Genomic DNA, 16,630 nt, shown 5'->3' on the forward strand with positions numbered 1-16,630 from the left:
ATAGGGGATAACTTAATCTTACTGGAATGCCCCTTTAAGGGGGCTCCTTGGCTGAGAGGGGGCAAAAACTAAAAGGAATCATGCGACATAATAAGTATAAAAGGGTCTTACAGAGATGCATAATAAACCATAGAAAGCACCGCCATAACATCGAGGAAGTAAAATTTGAAACACAGGAAAATGTACTAGGGAAATGATAATATTCTACTTAATATAATCAAACAGTTTTTGCTGTGTTTTTTTATTTTTATTATTTTTTTCACTTTCTTTTTTTTACATTTTTTTGACCCAGACCCACTTGGTTCTTGAAGATCCAGTGGGTCTGATGTCTGTATAATACAGTACAGCACGCTATGTAGTGTACTGTATTTTCACTTTACAAAGTCTGATCAGCACCATGGACAGCAGGAAGCCTGTGAAGGCATTCGGTTTCCATGGTAACCATCACTCGCTGCCACAACAGAGTAGGGGGTGATGGGGAGGGAGGGGGGCCCCCTCCCTCTGTGATCCCGTCAAGAATCGGGGGCTGAAAAGGCACAGCAGCCCCTGATGGGAGAGGGAGGGAGCTCCCTTCCTGTTAACCTCTTCCATACAGCAGTCCCTACGGACCACGGCATATAAGGGGTTAAACAGCTGACATCTGTGTGATGATGTGTCAGAAATGTGCTGACACTCTGCTTGCTAACCCCGCGGCCATCCTGAAAATGAGAGGGAGGGCGGACGGATGATCGGGCTCCCTCCCCCCCCCCCCCAGCACCTAACGCCCTCCCGTCTGCACCCCCCCATCCCCGCGCTGCGCTTGCCGGCACATAAAGTGCTGCAGGTGGGGTGGGGGGTTAAACATAAAATAAAGGCATTTTGCGGGGATCAGAAACTTCTAAAAGCGCTGCAATCCGCAGGTCTGAATTGACCTGCCGTTTGCAGCGCTCGCCCCGATACCGGGGGGGGGGGGGGGGTGTCACAGGGAGGACCCCCCCCTCGGCATTGACCCAGGGTGTCTGCTGATTGGAAATGGGTGCCTGCTGAAATCAATCACCGCCCGCCGCGCGGGGTTGATCGGAACTACACAGGACGTACCTGTACGACCTGTGTCCTTAAGTAACAGGACATCAGGTTAAAATAAAGTGATTATTACGGCCTACAGCTAATGAAACCCCCAAAAGTCTGTATCTCAGAAAATTAGATTAATATGAAAAAGTTCAATCTTATAGACTCATGGGGGGAGATTTATCTATACTGGTGTAAAGTAGAACTGGCTTAGTTGCCCATAGCAACCAATCAGATTGCTCCTTTCATTTTTCAGAGCTCCAGTGGAAAATGAAAGGAGAAATCTGATTGGTTGTTATGGGCAACTGAGCCAGGTTTCCTTTACATAGGTTTTGATAAATATTAGAGATGAGCGAATTTCATGTTATGAAATTCGTTCACGCTTCGTTTGGTGGTAAAAGCAGAATTGCGTTATGGATTTCGTTACCACGGACCATAACGCAATTCTATGACGGAATGCCTTTAGAGGCATTCCGTTATTCATTCCGTCATAATAGAAGTCTATGGGCTGCATAACGGATCCGTCCCATTTCCGTTATGCAGGAGAGGACTCCCCTGCATAATGAAAACGGGACGGATCCGTTATGCAGCTCATAGACTTCTATTATGACGGAATAAATAACGGAATGCCTCTAAAGGCATTCCGTCATAGAATTGCGTTATGGTCCGTGGTAACGAAATCCATAACGCAATTCTGCTTTTACCACCAAACGAAGCGTGAACAAATTTCTAAATATGAAGTTCGCTCATCTCTAATAAATATCCTTCATTGTGTCGCACTGTAATTAGCTTCAAGCGGTGGCAGCCCGCACAGCGCTCCAAGAAAGGACACGCCCAACCGCTGACCCGCATACTGCAGCGCTGCCTCCCATTGAACAAAAATAGGCAGAATTTTGGTGTGGTGCCTGTACCAAAATTACACTGGCAAATTCTGCCTCTTGACTGGGCCCTGAGGGGCCATCACACTTTTTTTTTTGACAGCTGAAGTTGGAGTGGACTCCCATAACAAACAATGGACGGCGGTTTCAGCATTGCTGCCCATCGGCATAAAATGTAGCGTGAACGGCTTCTAAATGTGGAGAAGCTTTTATACATTTGTGGGGTCATTTATCAAACTGGTGTACAGTAGAACTGGCTTAGTTGCCCATAGCAACCAATCAGATTCCTCCTTTCATTTTCCAAAGGAGCTGTCCAAAATAAAAGGTGGACTCTGATTGGTTGCTATGGGCAACTGAGCCAGTTCTACTTTACACCAGTTTGATAAATGACCCCATTAGTGCATACATCAAACATGAAATAAAACTTATACAAACTTATGCAATTGTAGGCTAACATTGCCACATTTTTAGTGCATACATTTACCAGATGGGCACACGTTTAGATTAACATTTACATCAGTGTTTTGTTTTTTTTTATTAAAAATGTATCTGCTTTCCAGGTCCTGATCTAAAGGCGGTCAGATGAGTTTCAGAGGGAACACCCACTAAATGTAAAAAATAAATAAAAATAAAGACATATATATATATATGTAGTGTACAGGAGCGAGATGCCCGTCACTACTGAAGGGTCACTTGGGTACTGTCGTTCCCCCTGTATTTATGGGGAAGTTGGTATAGAATATCTTATAATGTCATGCTATGTATTTTCCTGTTACTGTGAAACGTGCATTTTGCAGGCCGGCTAGGGTGTCATTCCAGCTCTGAGTCACTAGAGGGAGCTAGGGAACCCTAGGTTATATAAGGCCCAGTCAGGAAGTAGTAGCAGGGAGAGGAGAGACAGACAGTGGGAGCAGAGGTCAGAAATGATCCTGTGTCTGAGAGAAGGCCAGGCTATGGGCCTGTGAGAGCATAGCAGGCCTGAAGCCTGTCGGCTAGGAGAGGGTAGTAAAGGCCCTGTAACCGGGTTCCGGATCCAAGGAAAAGGTTCCCCTCCTGAGTCACCATCCGTTCAGCTGAAGCAGCATAAGTGAGCCACAAGCCAAGACACAGATTACCACAGAGGCCGATCAGATAAAGCGAGAGGTACTCAAGATAACAGAGGAGGTACTAGATAAGGACAGCTTCAAGGGTACGCCAGATAAAGGGCATTAGACCTTGGAGAGAAATTCACATATAGCGGGACCAGTCAGGAATAGTGTGCAAGCCGCCTGTACTGCATCTCCTGTAATTAACACTCTGTATAATTCATCGCTAAGACCGGCCATTCTGTAATGTCAAGAACCATCTGTATTCGTCTAAAACCAACCGTCTTTTATGGAACTGTGCACTACCAGTGTCCGTGTATTATCCTGACTGATATTCAGTAAAAGTTCCAGTTTTTGTTGGCTATCCTGTGCTTGCTTCATTTTTCCACCATACTTTACACGGCGTGTCACCGTTTAATTGACACTGGCGTCACGAACTCTTTAACTACCTGCCTGTTCCAGCATTCGCCCCGATTTGAAGACGACAGTGGATCCCAGGTTAGTGGTCAATCTGCACTACAAAGCCCAGCACACACTACTGACCCCCTGGGACACTGCATCGCTCTTTTTGGCGTCACGAACAGGATACGCATACTTCTACAGTGCAGAGAAGTGTGAACTGTGTGCTTTAACCATTCCAGCACCGTATTACAAAGACTGTAAACCTTTATTTCTAACTTGTGGATTACAATTGTGCCTGGGAGGAATCAAAGACGCTATACTGTGTTGCGCTACCCCCAGAGAGAAAATCGCATTTGTGGACTGTGTTTTACTGGACTTTTCATCCTCCTGCTTGCTGTCAGTGAATTGCAGCATCAGGACATCTAAAATGGCCGCCGGCGCCATGAGGCTTTTTACTGCGCCATCAGGATGTGCAGAGGCGCGAAAAATTGGCGCCGAAACCTTCCAAGAGGAAGGAGGAGACGACTGCCCTGGAGCGCCGCCCACCTTGAGGAGTGGCGAAGCGGCTAACTACTTTGAAAAGTTACGCCTGGGAGGCGGGGCTCCGATGGAGATAGACTGGCCCAGTGCGTGGGAGGAGTCAGAAGTGATGCAGCAATCCGGAAGAGAAGAGATGGCGTGCGCTGCAGAGAGAGAGGCTGAGACCACGTGCGAGTGGGGCGCCACTCCACCGGACTTTCCGGAGTTGGGGCCGTGGGATCCTCTAGCCTGGACGGCGACCCCCTGGGCCCAGGCCATGGATCTAAGCATCGCCCGACCTGAGTCCCCACCGATCCGTCGCCGGCATGCAGAATGGCCGGCTATTATGGAGGAGCTGAGAGCCGCGGTGGCGACAAAGAACACCAGCCGGAAGAAGCGGTTCGAGGAGATGGCTAAGTCCATACAGGGAGACTCCTTTCCGGGTAAGCCCCAGCTAGAAAGGCGCCGCGGGATCGTGGTGTCCTTTGACAAGGAAAAAGGCTATGGGTTTATCCAGGAGTTGGGGACTGGCCGGGACTTTTATGTCAACCGGCGATCGGTAAAAAGGCATTACCTCCCAGAACATCTCCACAATCTCACCATAGGGGAAATAGTGGAATACACTCCCGCTGAAAGTTTAAGAGGCCCCTACGCCACCGCAGTGACTCGCCCGAAGGCGCCGGCTGAGAACTGGGACTCGGCGAAAGAAAGGTCAGAGCCAGTTGCGATAGAGAGAGCGCATGTGGACAAGGGCCGGACCACCCATCTGCAAAATCAGGCATACCTCAATACAGATGTCTTCTGGGAGCCGATCGTGCTGCAGGGCCTGGAGGAGCGGTATCCCCCTCCGGCTGCAGTGAAACGAGAGGAAGAGCAGGAGCGGCATGACAGCTACCGGAGAGCCGAGGAAAGTGCTGAGGCCCGGCGCCAAGCAGCCGCTGCCATCGTTCCCCCAGCGGCCGGACCCCCTGAACCTCCGGTGAATCCGACCACCTGTACCAAGGCAGAACTAAAGGCTCTGAGAAAGAGGGTGTATTGGGTGGCGGACCTCGGTATCGCAGGAGGCATAAGATGGTTTCCATTCCCGAGGACGGAAGCCGAAATGGAGGCCGTAAAGGACAAGCCTCCCCCTCTGAAGATTGTAAGAGGTGACGGTTTTCAAATGTGGCCGGCCTTGCCAGAACAATTGTTGCAAGTCCAGTACATTGACTCTGTATCAGGAGAAGGGGACGACGTCGACTCTTCATCAAAAGAGGGATACGACATTGAATCTTTATCTGAAGAAGACTATGATACGCATCTGTGAGTACTTTTGCCCTCTTGTTCCTTTCCTTAATGGCCGTTTGTCCCTCCAGTTTGGCAGAGCTGGTGTAGCTCGCTGCCAGTTACCCACGGCCGGTGGCATTCTAATTCTATAACGTGCCACTGTGTACCAAGGCTTCCAGCTGCCTCTGTTTTGTTTGGGACATCCGGTTTGCTGCTGAATTCCCGGTTGTGCCTTGAAGTTTTGCACAAATTTACCCCTTTTACCCCCATTTCAGGTTGAAAAGACATTTTTATGTCAGCACTATTTTAAAGGGTAAGCAGGACTTGCCAGGATAACAAGGCCCTGGTATTGTCAGAGTCCTGTATTGTCATTTTATACATGTGCTGCTGACAGTATTTAATAACCGGTTTTCTTATTCAAGTATATGTGCCCAGAGATGGACTTCCTATGTGCAAGCCTCTGAGATGTTAATATTGCTATGGACTTATTTATTGTCATGGACTATCCTGGTTCTTTAAACATCTCGCTGTGCCAGGTCAGCGCCCCCGTTCCACTCACTATCCTGTGAAAAAGAGAACGACGCCCCTTGTCACCAGACTTCGCCATTTCCAATTGGGTCTGATAAGAGTGTAATTGACATATATGTATGTATGCATGTGTCTTCCTCTATTGCAGGTCATGATTCCAGTTGGACGGGCCCTGATGGAGTACGAGGTCGTACTCAGCTTAAAGCAGCGGGGTATGTAGTGTACAGGAGCGAGATGCCCGTCACTACTGAAGGGTCACTTGGGTACTGTCGTTCCCCCTGTATTTATGGGGAAGTTGGTATAGAATATCTTATAATGTCATGCTATGTATTTTCCTGTTACTGTGAAACGTGCATTTTGCAGGCCGGCTAGGGTGTCATTCCAGCTCTGAGTCACTAGAGGGAGCTAGGGAACCCTAGGTTATATAAGGCCCAGTCAGGAAGTAGTAGCAGGGAGAGGAGAGACAGACAGTGGGAGCAGAGGTCAGAAATGATCCTGTGTCTGAGAGAAGGCCAGGCTATGGGCCTGTGAGAGCATAGCAGGCCTGAAGCCTGTCGGCTAGGAGAGGGTAGTAAAGGCCCTGTAACCGGGTTCCGGATCCAAGGAAAAGGTTCCCCTCCTGAGTCACCATCCGTTCAGCTGAAGCAGCATAAGTGAGCCACAAGCCAAGACACAGATTACCACAGAGGCCGATCAGATAAAGCGAGAGGTACTCAAGATAACAGAGGAGGTACTAGATAAGGACAGCTTCAAGGGTACGCCAGATAAAGGGCATTAGACCTTGGAGAGAAATTCACATATAGCGGGACCAGTCAGGAATAGTGTGCAAGCCGCCTGTACTGCATCTCCTGTAATTAACACTCTGTATAATTCATCGCTAAGACCGGCCTTTCTGTAATGTCAAGAACCATCTGTATTCGTCTAAAACCAACCGTCTTTTATGGAACTGTGCACTACCAGTGTCCGTGTATTATCCTGACTGATATTCAGTAAAAGTTCCAGTTTTTGTTGGCTATCCTGTGCTTGCTTCATTTTTCCACCATACTTTACACGGCGTGTCACCGTTTAATTGACACTGGCGTCACGAACTCTTTAACTACCTGCCTGTTCCAGCATTCGCCCCGATTTGAAGACGACAGTGGATCCCAGGTTAGTGGTCAATCTGCACTACAAAGCCCAGCACACACTACTGACCCCCTGGGACACTGCATATATATACATAACAAAAGGTCAGGCAGCACTCCTTAATATGCAGCTGAGGCTGTAACGGTGCCCGCAGTGATCCCTCGATCCAGGACCAGTAATATAACACAGAAAAATCCGCGGCACTCCTTAAAGTAGAAAAATGTGCAATTTATTCACACATGTCAGCAAAGACAACGTTTCGGTTCTCTCACAGAACCTTTTTCAAGTCAAGTGAACATTAAAAGTGCATATGTGCATATATAAATACATCATCACATGGTGACTAATTAATTCAACAGCCAATGCAATAGCAGTGCACTCCCCTTAGGGGTAAGCTACAATTCATGTGGTCAATTCCAAAAATTAACATGGATACCAATCTATCCTAAATACATGTAGGTGAGATTTTAAAAACATATAATTCATTGAAATCCTCATCAATGCGTACAGGTGCATATAATAAAGTGAACAGTGCAATTAAAATCATGACTGTAGTACCTTCTCAGAGCAAGTTATGGAGAGAAATATAGGAAAAGGCGTCTTCACTTGTATGGAGGCTCGCGCCACTCTTCCGCGTCTGCTACTCCCCACTGCGCATGTGTCAATCCTTCTTCCCTCGTGACGCCGTACATAACCACCCTGCGTCACGTCTGGGCGGAGTCCCACATGATGACGCTCGATCGGCCGCGTCAGCCCCATCCCCGCACGCACTGCGTGCGACACTGAGCTGCGCTAGTCGCACCAAGTCCCATCACTGGTCTATAGCCGCCATTTTAAATTAGGGCACTCATCTGGGCAAAATATTACACCTCTGTTTTTCCATAGTTCTTCTCCAAACTTATAATCCGATATGGGCAACAGTCAAAATAACATTTTAAACAATGCCTACAAGCAATTAAGCCACATGTTTAACATGAACATATCCGTAGCTTCTATTAATTCACTATATACAGTATGCAATGCACATCAAATCACAGGACTATGAACTTGAGATTAACTGACCATTTCTCCCGTTACCCTAAATTCAACATTTAACCCTTTTGGTTTCAAAGTATCTAACCGAAAGATCCACCTGAGGTCGGTTTTCTTTAATATATTTAATCGATCCCCTCCTCTCACCAAAGGTTTAACGTGGTCAATGACCATAAATCTCAAGTCACTCTCCTTGTGATTTTTTTCCACAAAATGTTTCGATACAGGCAAATCAGTTCTTTTACTCCTGATGGACTGTCTATGGTTATTCAACCTGGTCTTTAAATCACATGTCGTTTCACCGACATATAGCCTTTTGCAAGGGCACCATAATACATATATCACCCCTGACGAATCACAGGTGAGATAATGCCTTATGTTAAAGATCTCTCCCGTGTCTGGATGCGTAAACCCTGATCCTTTCACCATCAGTTTACAGTTCACACATCCCAGACACGGGAAGGAGCCCGTGCGCCTTGTCTTAAGAAACGTCTGTCTTAATTGTCTCTTTTCAGGTGCTCTGGAGTGTACAACCTTGTCCCTAATGTTCCCTGCTCTTTTATATGCCATCATAGGCGGATTCTTAAAGGCTGCAATATTCGGGTGTCCACTACTTAGTAGCCCCCAATGGCGCCTCACTATCTTTTCAATATTAGAGCTCAACTCATTATATGATGATATAAAAGGCAATCTATCGTTCGCCTGTCTTTGTTTGGGGGCCAACAGCTCCTCTCTTGAAGTTTCTCTTGCTCTATCCGCATGTTTTTTCACTAGCCTTCTAGGGTACCCCCTATCAATAAAGGCTTGTTCCATCTTGTTCATTGCCAAATTCATGTTCTCTTCCTTATCAACTATTCTCCGTACCCGGAGTAACTGACTGAACGGCAAAGAGTCCACCATCCTCCGTGGGTGGCCACTTGTAAAATGCAGCAATGTATTCTTATCCGTGGATTTAATATTCAAATCCATATGCAACTGATCATCCTCAATATATACCTGTGTATCTAGGTACTGCACACGGTCAGCCGATGCCGTTAACGTAAATTGGATCTCCCTGTCTAGAGAGTTCAAAAATACGTGAAAGTCCATCAGCTGATCCATAGTGCCACCCCAAATGAGGAAAATATCGTCTATGTACCTCCACCACGTCAAAACTTGGTTGAAGTGGGGAGATACATAGATATATGTCGGTGAAACGACATGTGATTTAAAGACCAGGTTGAATAACCATAGACAGTCCATCAGGAGTAAAAGAACTGATTTGCCTGTATCGAAACATTTTGTGGAAAAAAATCACAAGGAGAGTGACTTGAGATTTATGGTCATTGACCACGTTAAACCTTTGGTGAGAGGAGGGGATCGATTAAATATATTAAAGAAAACCGAGCTCAGGTGGATCTTTCGGTTAGATACTTTGAAACCAAAAGGGTTAAATGTTGAATTTAGGGTAACGGGAGAAATGGTCAGTTAATCTCAAGTTCATAGTCCTGTGATTTGATGTGCATTGCATACTGTATATAGTGAATTAATAGAAGCTACGGATATGTTCATGTTAAACATGTGGCTTAATTGCTTGTAGGCATTGTTTAAAATGTTATTTTGACTGTTGCCCATATCGGATTATAAGTTTGGAGAAGAACTATGGAAAAACAGAGGTGTAATATTTTGCCCAGATGAGTGCCCTAATTTAAAATGGCGGCTATAGACCAGTGATGGGACTCGGTGCGACTAGCGCAGCTCAGTGTCGCACGCAGTGCGTGCGGGGATGGGGCTGACGCGGCCGATCGAGCGTCATCATGTGGGACTCCGCCCAGACGTGACGCAGGGTGGTTATGTACGGCGTCACGAGGGAAGAAGGATTGACACATGCGCAGTGGGGAGTAGCAGACGCGGAAGAGTGGCGCGAGCCTCCATACAAGTGAAGACGCCTTTTCCTATATTTCTCTCCATAACTTGCTCTGAGAAGGTACTACAGTCATGATTTTAATTGCACTGTTCACTTTATTATATGCACCTGTACGCATTGATGAGGATTTCAATGAATTATATGTTTTTAAAATCTCACCTACATGTATTTAGGATAGATTGGTATCCATGTTAATTTTTGGAATTGACCACATGAATTGTAGCTTACCCCTAAGGGGAGTGCACTGCTATTGCATTGGCTGTTGAATTAATTAGTCACCATGTGATGATGTATTTATATATGCACATATGCACTTTTAATGTTCACTTGACTTGAAAAAGGTTCTGTGAGAGAACCGAAACGTTGTCTTTGCTGACATGTGTGAATAAATTGCACATTTTTCTACTTTAAGGAGTGCCGCGGATTTTTCTGTGTTATATATATATATATATATATATTATTTTTTTTTTACACATTGTCATAGATCAAAAACAGTCACCAATAAGATCTTCCAGATGTATAACGTCTGAAGACAGTTTTATGTTTTTCCCCTTTATGGTTGCGTTTTACTTCTTGTGTACTGCGTCACCCCCTTGTGGTATGCTGTGGAAATGCACTTCATACTGACTACTGTATATATCTCAAAAAGCCCAAGCATTGTCAGACAATGGTAGGGTGCACTGAGGGCCGCCGGTCATATTTGCAGATGATAATACATTAAAATATTACATTGAAATAGCCCCCGCGAGAACAAAGAAAATTTTCTAATATAAGTTTTCTTTTTGAAAAAGATCTTTTTTTTTTAAATAAATTTTTTAAATAAAAACGTTGCTCCTGATGAAGGGGATCCTTGGTGACCCCGAAACGCGTTGAGCCTACCCTTACCCATACCCTGTGCTAATAAAGAGGAAATTTACCAGACGTTCCAGCTGTGACTGCCGTTTATTTCCGGACGATCTATTAGGCGACCCAGGCGCAGGAGGAAGCAGAGTGGGTGTTATGTGCTTTATCCCACCCTGACCCTCCTGGGTGAAGTGAGTTTTTATTTGAAAATTTTATTTAAAAAAAAAAAAAAAGATATTTTTCAAAAAGAAAACTTATATTAGAAAATGTTCTTTGTTCTCACGGGGGCTATTTCAATGTAATATTTTAATGTACTATTTTAATGTATTATCACCACTATTAATCCTAAAAATAACTCTGGGACTTTAAAACAGTGAATGGGACTACCCCTTGTTTTAACATTCTAATACAAGCAGCTGACTACCTCTGAGGGATTTGGCGCCGTATACGGGTTTTTTTCTTTTCTTTTGTGTTTTCCTTCCTGTACCATGTCCACTTTAGATTAATTCTATCTGGACATTATACCTGTGGCAGCCTTCCACCTCCCTAACAACCAAATCTAACAAAATATATTAATAAATATTAAAATATTAATATATTTAAAAAAACAATAAAAAATAAATATACACCCAAAATATATCCTGGACCCTAGATATATCATATCACCACCTAACGGTCCGTTCTCCTTGGCGCCCTGCCTGGATATCCCAGACTCTCTATACACAAAGGAGTCTGTGACTAATCCCCTCTTCTTTTTTCCCTGTATCTCTGTCTTGTATTTGCAGATGGCAGTCCAGCTTAGGATGGGTTCACATACAAGGCTTTTTTTTTTGTGTGCGTTTTTGTGGCTTTTGGTGCTTTTTATTTTTGTTAGGCAAAAAATCCAGCTCCAGATGTTGCATGGATTCCTATGGGAAATATTAAACGCAGGACAAAGTAGCTTTTTTTTGTAGTGGCATTTTTTTTTTTCACCCTTCTGGGTTAACAAATCCAATTCCCAGCATGCTCTGGATCTGGCACTTTTCTCCCCTAGACCTCCATCGTATTTTCTGCAGCCTTCAAAAATTGCATTTGCGTTTTTTTGCATGTTATTTTTTACCGTTTTTTTCCCCATACAGGCTTTAGCATGAAACTGGCAGGGAAACTCCACTCTGCTATATCTGTTTCTCTCCGACTCTGCTGGCTATATAACTCAGCTTCTTCTGTAAGCTGCACTTCACTTTGTAGTCTGACTCTAGCTTGTGCCAGGGAACTTTCCTGCTGGCTCCTGTGGCTTCAAGCTTTGGCCTCCATGGCCAGCAGAGCTTAGGGTGCTCTGGCTGGCGTGGGCACGTCAGCAGAGACATCCCCCTGCAAACCCTTCCCCTAGCTGGGGGGAATCTAGACTGACTAGAACTTCTGCCCCACCCTTCCTGCAGGAAGTAGGACTCTCCCACCTCTCTCCAGAGGGCGCTGGGGGGTTAGAATTGAATGGAAGGTTCCATTCTATCTAATTATAGCTCTGCTGTGTTTGCTGCCACCTGCTGGTGAACCAGGCTCATTACATGAACAGTTACATAACATTAGAAATGCACAGTGTGGAAGACCTGGAATACATGCATAAGATGACATGAGGACCAATAAAGACAGTAGCAAGGTGCAGAAGCGGTGACACTACTCTGGGGTGTTATATGTGCGTTTGAATACTTTTAGGCTGGACTGAAACAGTTTTAATTTTGTGGCATTTTCTGCTCTTTTGCTTTTTTTTGTGGGATTTTTGTGCATTTTGTTGTTGTAGATGTTGGCTGACAATCAATGGGAAATAGGAAATGCTGAACCCAAGAGCCCCTTTTCTTTCAAAACGCAGCATGTTGAAGCCACAACTTTTTATTCCCAGACCTTTTCCATCCCCTTCTTTATAGGGGAATAAACTCCAGGAGAAAAAAAATTAAAAATAAAAAGCCATCCACATTTGTTTTGAAAAAAGCAAAAAAAAAAAGACATAAAACATGCAAGAGGGATGGAAAAAACAAGCCATTTCTATGACTTTTAAGTGAATAAAAAACGCCAGACCAAGTTCATGTGTGTAGGGGCCCTTATCAAGATCTTCTGGATGCAAACATCTTCTAGACCAACATGCATGGGGTTCACAAACTTATGCATTGTATTGATGGCAAAGGAGTAAATTAAAGCGCATGGTCTGCAATGCAAAGCCTGTAACTCGGCCTCTTGCCTACCATTTGTAATATGGCATCACCTTATGGGGCAGAGGAGCCAGTGGCGTAGGGATCGCAATGGCTATGGGGCCCTACGCCACTAGGGGGCCGCCGACTGACGATAAAAAAAAAAAAAAATGTAAAAAATTAATGTGGCGAGTGGGTCGTGGCGCTGTGATAGGGGGCGGTCAGAGCTGGAGGCAGAGAGGGAGTGGTCCCGCAGTCTGGGCGGCAGTTCTTCTGACTAGTCGTGGCCGGAAGTGGAGGAGGCGGACTCGGAGCCTGCCGTACAGCGAAGCTGCGGGCTGCTGGAGTGTGGGCAGCTGGCTTGGCACGCAGACGTACGGTACGGTTCGGTTCAAGTGGCTGAGCTGAGGTGAGGGCTGGCTCTGGTCTGGCTGGGGAGTGGGAAGGGGGGAACTGTCACTGTAGCGGTGTGTGTCCGACCGAAGCGGCAGTGGAGTACTGGAGTTATCTGTGAGGTACAACCGGATCTCAGCAGCATCTTCCCTAGTCACACATATACCCGCTCAAGCCTGGCAGCTGCATTATTTAATAGTGTGGTAATGGTTAATGGCGAAGACAGCCACCTAATCCTATCTGAGGGGTCTGTAACACCAGAAGGTGAAAGTACATATTGTGGGGTGTGAGCCCCTGAGAGGAGCTATTGGGCCTCCCCAGTCACCAGCTGGTATTGCTACCTCTACACCCCCCAGTCTAGCTAGTGGTACCAGTGGGCAACTTCTTCCTATTTACCCATGAAACTGGATTTAGGAGTAGAAAGTCTGAGAAACTGTGGTGTAAACCCATACTTCCCTACTTACCAACTCTCCTGAAACATCAAAGCCTACCAGGAATCAGCCCCAACCTTGTGTAGATGGTGCAATGTCACATCGCCCCAGCGAGGGGGCGCCACCATGTCAAGTAAAGGGGGGGTGACCTGCCTTCAATGGGGTGTGACTTTGTAAATTGGGCGTATCTAGACTAAAACAAAAAGCTGCACAATGGAGGAACCTATAGACAAGAAGGGACCAGATGTGATCAGGGACTCGTTTATTCTTGATGTTCACATTTCTATGACCTCATCTTATCACAGCCTTCTCGCCATCACCAGTAGGCACTCTCTTGGTCTGTAGGTTGCTCCAAGCTTCTGGGGCATCATGGGGCACCATTTAATCGGAGGCTGCTGGGGAACCATCTTCTTCATGCACCAGGGCAGCAGGGTCACAGGGCACAGGGTCATATTCTAGGGTGTCATCAATATTTTCAGGTCCCAGGCGATAATGGCGGCTCTTATCTACTGAGACCTAGACCAATGATAAATAACATTAAGGTTACACGCCATGTCCTCCACAATGCAAAATCTGTAACAGCCCTCTCCCCCTATCATGTGTCATGTATGATACTGGCGTCCTATGTGGCAGTGGGACTCCCGTCCTCAGGCACCAGGGTCTGGATTCGACTGCGACCTCTGCACCCCCAATAGCTACGCTCTGTGACCAGTACAGAACAGACTCCAGAGGAGACCCTCACCTCATTGTCCGAGTTCTCGGCCTCCTCGATTTTACAGTCTGGAATTTCCATCTGGGGAAAAAAAAAAAAACATCAAGAGAAGAACTGAAGAAAATCTACAAGCAGTGATCTCCAACCTGAAGCTCTGCCGTGTACTACAACTCCCAGCACGTTCAGGCTCACTAGACGAAGGTTGGAGATCATTGCAATAAAGATCTAAACTCCCCCAATTGCAATACATTGGATTTAAGGGGTTGTCCAATCCCCAAATAATTTCACTTATGGCCCCAGAAGTGGTCATCCTAAAGATAAAAAGCCACCCGCTGAAGCCGTTCACGTGCCGCTAGGGGACTCGCCACTGCTGAGGCCAGTGAATGGCTGTGGCAAAGCACATGATGGATGTCACATGCAGGGGGGGATTGGGGGGGGAACGACTTTTGGCTCTGAAAGGGAATAAAGCAAAAGGTGGAGAAGGTTCATCCGAGGTTTTCATCAGCGAGGATCCTGGTGAAGAGAAGGTGGCGCTATTGCATTAGTGTCTCTGGTAAATACCCATTCAGAGCACAGTGGTCAAAAGTGGTACTGCAAGAGGCATGCCAATTTACTAATATTTATGCCCTGAAACACACAAAAAACTACTGCAGTCAGGGGCTGGAGCAGTTTTTATACCAGGTACACACTATTAATTGGCCAAATCTCACAGCACCACTGGGGGGTGGGATCTAAGACCAGCATAAAAAGCCCATCTTAGTAAATGACCCCCATTGTGTGTTATTGCAGCTCATCCCTACAATGGAGATGAGCTGTAATACAACACATAACCTGAGAACAGATGTGGCGCTGTTTCTGAAGCAGACTGCCATATTTTTGTTAATTATGTACAACCCCTTTAAGCAAGTTTTACATTGGAGGAAGCCTTTCTCAGAACAGACAACCCTTTATTACTTGAATGGCAAGAGTTCCCCTTTAAATCATTCATAACATATGGAGCAGCTGACCAGCGCTTGCACAGAAACAGGTCTAACTTCACCACGGTCAGGTGCCTCCATAACCCTCTCACACTGGAGATGATTGGTGCAGTAGTACTTCCCCCAGCTCTGTAGGACTCACCTCCCAGGTTAGCGGTCTCACTGTTGCATCCTGCAGGTGGAAGGACGGGATTTCTAGCCTGGGATCGTTCACCTAATGAGCTCAGTAAATGAGTAGATTTAGAGATCACGCCCAGTTTGTATGTTCCCAGCAGGATCGTCCTATGGGAACGCCGTGTGTAAGATTGCGGCTACTTCCGTGCACGTTTTGTGGCTTTTTAAAATGTTTTTGTAGAAACTTTCATTAAAAATATCAGAACCAATGGAAGACCTCGTGCCCCGATCCACATCCCAGAACCTGGTCCTCATTGTACCTTGAAGGGCCCGGCGGGTCTGGTTCTCAAGGGTCCTGAGAGGGTCATAACATGGCGTTCTCCAAGGCACTCTGTAATATAGTACTAAACATCAGTTCATGGCGAGACACCTCGCAGGGAATCTGCACCGAAATCAGAGAGTGCTTTTCTTGTGCAGTTTTTCTTCACTGAGGATTTGACTTTGGGGGGTCATTTATCAAAGACTGGCTTAGGCCTCATGCACACGACCGTTGTTTTGGTCCGCATCCGAGGCGCAGTTTTTGCGGCTTGGATGCGGACCGTTCACTTCAATGTGTGCTGTCCGCATCCGTTGCTCTGTTCCGTGGTCCGCAAAAAAAAAAAATATAACCTGTCCTATTCTTGTCCGTTTTGCGGAAGAGAATAGGCAGTTATATCAATGGCTGTCCGTGCCGTTCTGCCAATTTCGGAACACACACAGACGCCATCCATGTTTTGCGGAACGCAAAACACACAACGGTCGTGTGCATGAGGCCTTACAATGCAAGGGTGATATAAAAATATATAAAATATTGTCATACGGGCATAAAAAAAAATCTCCAAAAGGGGCTTGTAACTTTTTTTTTTTACACCAAACTTTGTGTTTTCCGTTTAGATTTGCGCGTAGTAAATCCGCAGGGTATTGCCTCATTCACACAGTGTTTTCCATCAGTGATTGTGAGCCAAAACCAGAAGTGGAGCCACCAGAGAGATCAGGTATAAGGGCTGACGCACACGACTGAAGCCCTCTTTGCGAATCTGAAAAACACCGATACCGGCCATGTTACGCATTTTGTGGATCGGTACATCCTGCCCTATGCTTGTCCACAAAATAGACAAGAATAGGACATGTTCTATTTTTTTTTTGCAGAGTTACGGAACAGACATACATC

Source organism: Bufo gargarizans, chromosome 9 (genome assembly GCF_014858855.1).
Source record: "Bufo gargarizans isolate SCDJY-AF-19 chromosome 9, ASM1485885v1, whole genome shotgun sequence".
Classification (NCBI taxonomy): Eukaryota; Metazoa; Chordata; class Amphibia; order Anura; family Bufonidae; genus Bufo; species Bufo gargarizans.